Here is an 8,489-nt window from a genome sequence, read left to right on the forward strand (position 1 = left end):
ATAGCAGAATATAAATGCTCTGGACTTTATAAAAATGAAGTAACTGCACTTAAAAAATCCATGCCTAATATATACGAAAAATGTCGTACATTGTACTAATCGTTCGTTGTTTCGCACTACGAAATTCTTTCGTAATATATACGAAATTGTACAAAATATTTTAGTATAATGCAAAATATTCTTAAAAAAATTAATTTACATAAATTGAAAAAAGAGAATTTTGAATAAATATGGTAAGATTTACGAAATATTAATTTATTCAAACATTTTGGTTCATTTTAAAATAAATTTTCTAATTTTAGTTCAAAATTATTCTCCACACGAATTTTCAATTTTTTATGAAAATAATTCGTGAATAATATTATACTTTTTCTTAAATTTTATAAAAATGTTGTAGTTTTATTTAATCATAATATAATTAATATCATAATGTTTAATTTCGCTAAAATTTAAGAAAAAATATTACGAAAGCTTTTCGTACTTTCGTAAAAATAGAAAAGGGTTTTATTAAATAATATTTCGTATTAATCGTAATATTTCGTTACGAAATTTTTTTTCGTAAAGTTGAGCATGGATTATTTTCAGTGTGGGGACCATTTGATTAGACGTATGGCAGATTTTTTTGTGTATGTACATAACTTCGGGTTATCACAGGAATTAATATTGGTGATTTTAAGTGTATTCCAACTTATTACTTATGAGCTATATAGGTTAGTTTACTTCTTCCATTTTCAACATTTTTTATACCCTACACCACTTTAGTGGGGAGGGTATATTTAGTTTGTGCTGATGTTTGTAACATACAAAAATATTCGTCCTATACCTACCTTAAAGTATACCAATCGGCTTAGAATCATTTTCTGAGTCGAATAAGCTATGTCCGTCCGTCTGGCCTGTCCATGTAAACCTTGTGCGCAAGGTACAGGCCGCAATTTTCAAGATAAATGGATTTGGCACACACGCATCTCTTGGCCCAAGGATGAAGCCTATTGAAAATGGTCCATTATTTCGACTAGCCCCCATACAACCGTACCCCCTAAATAGGGCCTTTTGGCTTATAATTAATTTAAAAGATCTATTATGTTAACAATAGTCGACCAAACTTAGTTTTATAGAGCTTTAAACGACATTACCGATATTTGTAATGATCGGGCTTCTTCACCTTCAGAAAATGACTTAAAGGTCAAAATTGACTTACAAACACTAATAACACTTTTAAATTCTACATAAATAATATTGAAGAAGACTTAACTCCTCCTACCAACATTTTTAAGGATGGGGCCATATTTTGCCTTCTCCCCTTTGAGCCCTTTAAAAAAATCTCTTTTTTTTTTGCCAAAAAAAGTAAAAATATTCCGAAATTAAGTTAAAAAAAAACAAACCAAATGCTTTTTTTTTTAAATAATCCCCATTTTTAACATACATAGCGACTGGTGTAGGGTATCATATGGTCGGCTACGCCCTACTATACATTCATACTTGTTTTTTTTTAAATATCGTTAAGTTACCTCCAAAATTGCAACTCTTAGTGGCCAATACTGATTCTAATCATTTTGTGGTGGATGCAGTACAATTATTTAAAGTCCAAGCAACATTTGTACACACAACGCCACAATAACACTTAAAAAAATATCTGCTCATTTAAAAGTACCGGCAAATGTCTTTCAATAATATCGATTCATCGATAATACACATGGAAAGAGCGTAAAGTATGAAATGAGAGTCAAACCTTTAAAAAATCCCAAATGAACACATGTATTCTCGTGTTTAAGCTCTTAAAATAAATATCAAATAAATACGACCCAAGCACGTGCTTATAATACTGACAACAACAAAAAAGGGGAGCTGATAAAATGAACAGTGTTTTCGAGTTCATTTCACACAAAAACAAAAGAGAGACAATAAAGAATTCAATAATGCTCCAAAATGGAGAGAAACAGTTAAAAATGAGGAGAATAGAGTTAAACATAAACACAACAAAAAACGAATGATAATATTTAGTAGCATCTTCGGGGTAATAAAATAAACAAATCGTAATAAACAACTACAACAATAACAACAACAACATCACATAAACACAAGATCATTGCAAGGGGCGCCAAAAACAAGTTTTTTTTTATTTTTCAACCTCAGTTGCATGTAAACAAACATAGCGAACGGTTTAACAAACGGCGGACTGTATTTCTATTCGTCGTTTTAAGTTTATAGCGTTTTTGGTGTTGTTGTAAAAATAACGTTTTACGTAAAAACGAAAATAAATTCTAACGACAAAGCAAGCGTATAAAAATATTTATGTTGATGCTTTTAGAATATATAATTAAAAGGAATAAAAATAAAGTTTTGATAAAAAAATCTGCAAAATTTAAGTGAAATAGCAAGAAACCTTTATTTAAATTAAATAATTATTTTAGGAAAGTGTTTAAAAAATCTACAAAGAAGTAATAAAGTTCTGAGTGTGTATGTGTAGCATCCTCTTATAAGCGCCTTCCGGTACGTTTCCTTCGTTTTATGTTTATTTTGTTACGCTGTACGTTTTTGTTTTTTTGCACCAATGCGTGTGTTCTTTCGTGCGTATTTGTGTGAGTGCGTAATATATACATATAACGGTATATATGATTTTAATAGCAAAAAGTATTTTTAGCATTTTAAATCTAAACGTCCGCCTCTGCCTTCATCTTTAAACTATATATTTTAATAAAGAACAAACGTAAAATGCAGTTTTTATGCACAATTCTTCCAATATTTTTTTTTTGCATCAGTCTCTGATGCAGCATGCATAAAAGAAGCAACAGCCAAGAACACCCTTCCATTATAAAAAGTGCACACACTACATGTTCGAAATAATGAAAAGGAATAATAAAATAATTGTTTTTTTTTCATAAAATAAAAAAGTGAAAACCTAATAATAATTGGTCGACTATATGATAACCTATAGAATTATTTGGAGTAAGGCAACATTAATTTCAGTTCTAGTTCAGGTTTTGTTCAGTTCTAATTTGGGTCTAGTATTGTTCCAGTTCAGTTCTAGTTTAGTTCTAGTTCAGTTCCAGTTCAGTTCTAGTTCAGTTCTAGTTCAGTTCTAGTTCAGTTCTAGTTCAGTTCTAGTTCAGTTCTAGTTCAGTTCTAGTTCAGTTCTAGTTCAGTTCTAGTTCAGTTCTAGTTCAGTTCTAGTTCAGTTCTAGTTCAGTTCTAGTTCAGTTCTAGTTCAGTTCTAGTTCAGTTCTAGTTCAGTTCTAGTGCAGTTCTAATTCAGTTCTAGTTCAGATCTAGTTCAGTTCTAGTTCAGTTTCAGTTCAGTTCTAGTTCAGTTCTAGTTCAGTTCTAGTTCTAGTTCAGTTCTAATTCAATTCTAGTTCAGTTCTAGTTGAGTTCTAGTTCAGTTCATTTTCAGCTCTAATTCAGTTTTAGTACAGTTCTAGTTCAGCCCAAACGCGTAATACTCTCCACACTTAACTGGTGTAGGGTATAATAAAAATAAAAACTCACCCAAAGAATAAAATCTACAGCAAATTGTTGGTGCACGTACATATATAACAGATAGAATAATTTCGTATGTGAAATATGTAGCAAGTGTTCATATGTAAGTTTGAGAATATTTTTGTTCGCTCAACATGTGAATTGTAAAAAATAAAACCAAAACAAAAACAGAAAAAAATATTTTTAAAAGTGAAAAGAAAGCAATAAAATTACAAGTAAAATTGAAATTCAAGTGTATAACATATGTGAGGATTTCGAATTTATTAAACGAAACACAAAGGAATTTTTAAAAATAGAATTAAAAAAACTACATCCTCGCATAAAATTCAATTTAAAGTGTAATCAAAAATTAAAAAAAATATAAAATAATATTCTTAAGCAAGCCAAATTGCAACCCCTGCAACTATTCAATTAAAAAACGATTTTTCACCATTTTATCTTCATCGACATCTTCAGCAAGTTAATTTGCTTAAAGTTTATTTGGATTATCTTACTTTACCACCTTACACACTTTTGACCAAAGCAGCTGGCTGCCTGCCTGGCTAATACTGTAAACACTCTGTGTGGTTTATTTAATATTGTCTTCATCCTCGGGCTATATAGTCAGCGCTTATCAGATCTTTTATACCACTTCTTAGTCATCAAAAAATTTATAATGTTTTAGTGGTAAGTTTGTTGAAATTCTCTTATTCTTAAACTCTTCTTTAAATATAAATTTTATCATAAATTGTTTTTATCAATTTTTATATGTATTTTGCCTTCTGCAAAACATTTCACTTACTTTAAAGTTGTGAAGTAGGAGTGTTATGTTTTATATCAATTTTGATTTTAACCAGAGGCTTTTTTCAGTTTAATGGACATATTTCTATATGTATTTGTTTTAGGCAGTGAAATAATGATTTGTGTGGTAGTTATTTAAAAGAATTATTTCAATTAAAATATTTTCTTTTTTTTTTGCACAAAAATTTATAAAAAAAGTTTTATGTAAGAGGATTAAAATCATTTAGAGACTATTCGGAGACTAAAAGCTTTCCTATCCTTAGTGGATTATCTTATAAAATTACGAAATTAATTCAAATCTTTGACATTACTGTTCTGAACACGTACACATGCATTAATAGTTGCTAATTTATATTAAATTGAAAATATCTAATTTAGTGACATTGATTGATCCACTGATGCTGCTGAATGTGAATACAAATGGACAAGCTTGTCATTACGCGCAAAATTTATGATATTATCAAAAAATGAAGGAAATGGGTTATACAATTTTTAATAAAATTTATCTTTTTTTTTAATAAAAATTTAATTTAATTTCGACAAAGGCTTGGTAATGGCAGAAAAGGTTTTCCAATTTTTCACAATCCTCTCCACGTGTTGTGCATTTTTGACCTTAATCTCGTTATTTGCTGAAGCTATACTAAGGTCCAGGGCTTGCTTCCAGTAAGAAGATTCGTCGTTCTACTTTCGTTTGGGTTACATTATCCACTGTTCGGCGTCCCTTTTTTCTAAGACTTTGTCCGATTCCTACCCTCATTGTTTCACGAATAGTCTATCATCGGATGATCTTTCTTTAAAACCAAGCTTAGTGTTGTCCTATTTGATAGAGGTACAGCACGGCTAGCACTCTTCCTTCTTTATTTAATATTTGCCTCTAGAGATAAATAAGAAGAGTCTGATTTACCATTCGAAGTGTTCGGACAGGCTCAATATGATTGTTTCACCCTTCCCAAGATAGCTCCAACATTCTCTCTACTTTATCCCTGTTATGTTACGGTATGATCGTTGATAGGATATTAAAAGGGGAGGCACAAAGCACTGTACGAATCGTTCGTAGTTTCGCACCACGAAATTCTTTCGTAATATATACAAAATTGTACAAAATATTTTAGTATAAAGCAACATATTCTTAAAAAAAATAATTTACATAAATTGAAAAAAGGAAATTCTGAAGAAATATGGTAAAATTTACGAAATATTAATTTATTCAAACATTTTTGTTCATTTTAAAATAAATTTTCTAATTTTAGTTCAAAATTATTCTCCACACGAATTTTCAATTTTTTTATGAAAATAATTTGAGAATAATATTATACTTTTTCTTAAATTTTAAAAAAATGTTGTAGTTTTATTTAATCATAATATAATTAATATCATTATGTTTAATTTCGCTAAAATTTAAGAAAAAAATATTACGAAAGGTTTTCGTACTTTCGTAAAAATAGAAAAGGGTTTTTTTAAATAATATTTAGTAATATACACGAAATTTTTGTAAATTTTACGAAAATACTTAGGTTAAGATCTTATTTACTGCCCATTACATAATCAATGTAGATTCAAATATCGTATGAATTTTAATTTTGGTTGGTTATGGTGGTAGTTCAGTAATCGTAACAAAGAGACGGTGGAAGACCGTTTCTTATTTTCCTTGTTTTTCAAACTGTGACATTACTTACTGAAAATCAAAGACGACTTGGACGTCTGCCTAGCAAACAATGCCCTAGTATTAATAAAATCATCATAGATATATCTTGTTTATTTCGGGTTATAAGGAGCTTTGCGCATTTTTCAGTGAAAGACGGCCATAACAACTAGGTTTTTCAATTTATTTTTAGCCTTTTAGAGAAAAATTCAGAAGAAATGGCTTTTGATAAAACATAACGAAGTTGCTACTGAAACTGTTAATTTCCAAAAAAAAATATTCCCTATGTACAGCCAAACATGGGTAAGGTCAGCAATGTTACCCAGCCTTGACAGATCCTTCTGGCATTGTCTGCTTAATAGAAAGGGTGGTGTATGAGGATAGGGAAGTAAATGCCGCTTAACTGTCGACAAAAATTAGTATTTTGCTACGAATATTGAGAACGTATAGTACCCTTAAGGCTGACATTATCTTAAATATTTCAGTCTGAAAAACACAACAGTCGTTGGGAAGACACTAGAACCAATACTGCAGTTAATTTTAGTAAAATCTGGTGGTATAATCACTTGGTAGGTTAACACTACACCACTCGCTCCAAAAAGTAACTCTTTTAAAACTCTATCAAAGTTAGTAGGGTAATATAATTGGATGGTCGCTATAAGTTAGGAAGTAATAAGCCTAAAATTTTAGTATGTTAAGTTGGGCCTAACTGCGCTGTAATAAGATCTTAATCTTAATATTCCAGTCGAAGAAAGATATTTCATTAAAAGATAAAAATACTCCTACCATAATTCTTGTTCTAAGAGGATATATTGGCCAGTAGAGTGAAAGTGCATGTTGGCAGATTGTATCCGGAAGTTCGCATAATCAGTAAAGACTTTAACCTGAAAGAAAGATTTGTAATTACAAATAGTGATGGCTTTTGGGTAATTTGTGCAACAGATTTCCGTTCCAGTGTTGTTATATGTCTGTTATGAATCATCTGTTAATCATACTTGATCAGCATATTCCTGCCATCATAACCCATTGGTACAGTTTTTGTATAAGAACTTTTGAGACTCTGTGTTGTCTCAGAACTGTTAATCCTCAATTTGAAATCTTTATATTTGAATCAACTTTTAAGCTGGTTAGTTCTGGTACAAAATAATAAAAACAAAAACACTATTCATTAAAACAATTTCTTTAAAATTTATTAATTTTTTTTGTAAACTTAATAATCTCTATTTATCATTGTTGCTAGTATGTTTATGACAAATTTAAAATCTTTTTTTTAATCTTACTAAGAAGCTAAAAGAAGTACGAAGGTATTATGAAAAGTTTTATAATAACGACAAACTCAAAAATAATGCAATAATGGAAAAATATTCCGTGCTTTCAAAAAGTAGCAAACAATTTATCAGAATTTGTTTCTATAGTGGCCTTAGTATCAGAATTCCTAATTTGTGTAAGTAAATAAACTAATTTTTTAAATTTTTATAATAGTGGGCTCAATAAATTTGAAAAGAATTTCCATTATTTTCCTAATTTTTGGAACGTTTTTTTTTTGTACCTAAAAAATAGCAAATATTTTGTTAAAATAAATATTACAGAGTTAGTATAGGTATATCTAATAAAAATACCTCAATAAATCGAAAAATTTTTATTAATGTGCTAAAAAAAAGTACCAAAAATACAGTTTTCTCCCTTTTACAGGGGTGCCAGGTAATTTTGAGTAAAACTCGGCTTATTTGTTTAAGAATCGGAAAATAATCGGTAATTAAAACCAGTAGGAATGTATAGTCGGACTTGGTCGACCATATGATACCCTATACTGTTGAGTATGTTAAAAATGTGGATTATTTAAAATAATAAAGCATTTAAGTTGTTTACCTTAATTCCGAAATATTTCAAGAATTTGTTGAAAAAAGTGATTTTCTTAAAGAAAAAAAATTTGTTACATGGCTTTTCGTTTACATTAGAGTTATGTATGCTAGATTTCATCGTGATACTAGTGTTTATAAGTGAATTATATACCTTCAAGTCATTTTCTGAAGAGGACTTTGTATGGAGACTAGGGCCAAATAAAGTTCGATAATTAGGAAAATCTGTAGTATTTTTAATAATACTACAGATTTTCGTATAAAAAATCTAAGTTTTGCGATTTTTTAGAGATTGGGATAGGGTTGTATGGGGGCTACACTGAAAAAAATCCATGTCTAATATATACGAAAAATGTCGTACATTGTACGAATCGTTCGTTGTTTCGCACCACGAAATTCTTTCGTAATATATATGTACGAAATTGTACAAAATATTTTAGTATAATGCAAAATATTCTTAAAAAAAATTAATTTACATAAATTGAAAAAAAGGAATTTTGAAGAAATATGGTAAAATTTACGAAATATTAATTTATTCAAACATTTTTGTTCATTTTAAAATAAATTTTCTAATTTTAGTTTAAAATTATTCTCCACATGAATTTTCAATTTTTTATGAAAATAATTCGAGAATAATATTTTACTTTTTCTTAAATTTTAAAAAAAATGTAGTTTTATTTAATCATAATATAATTAATATCATTATGTTCAATTTCGCTAAAATTTAAGAA

At 28.9% G+C, this 8,489-nt stretch overlaps 1 long non-coding RNA gene across 3 annotated transcripts; it reads left to right on the top strand.

The window, feature by feature from the left end:
• The first annotated feature begins 2,144 nt into the window (after positions 1-2,144).
• Positions 2,145-3,955, top strand: LOC124421286. 3 transcript variants are annotated; one of them, XR_006941551.1, is made up of 2 exons: positions 2,145-2,946; positions 3,414-3,955. It is a non-coding gene; the product is annotated as an uncharacterized LOC124421286 (long non-coding RNA). The 3 variants fall into 3 exon arrangements; XR_006941553.1 differs by having other exon boundaries at positions 3,507-3,955; XR_006941552.1 differs by having other exon boundaries at positions 2,145-2,606.
• The last annotated feature ends 4,534 nt before the right edge of the window (positions 3,956-8,489 follow it).

This window comes from Lucilia cuprina, chromosome 2 (assembly GCF_022045245.1).
Source record: "Lucilia cuprina isolate Lc7/37 chromosome 2, ASM2204524v1, whole genome shotgun sequence".
Taxonomy (NCBI): Eukaryota; Metazoa; Arthropoda; class Insecta; order Diptera; family Calliphoridae; genus Lucilia; species Lucilia cuprina.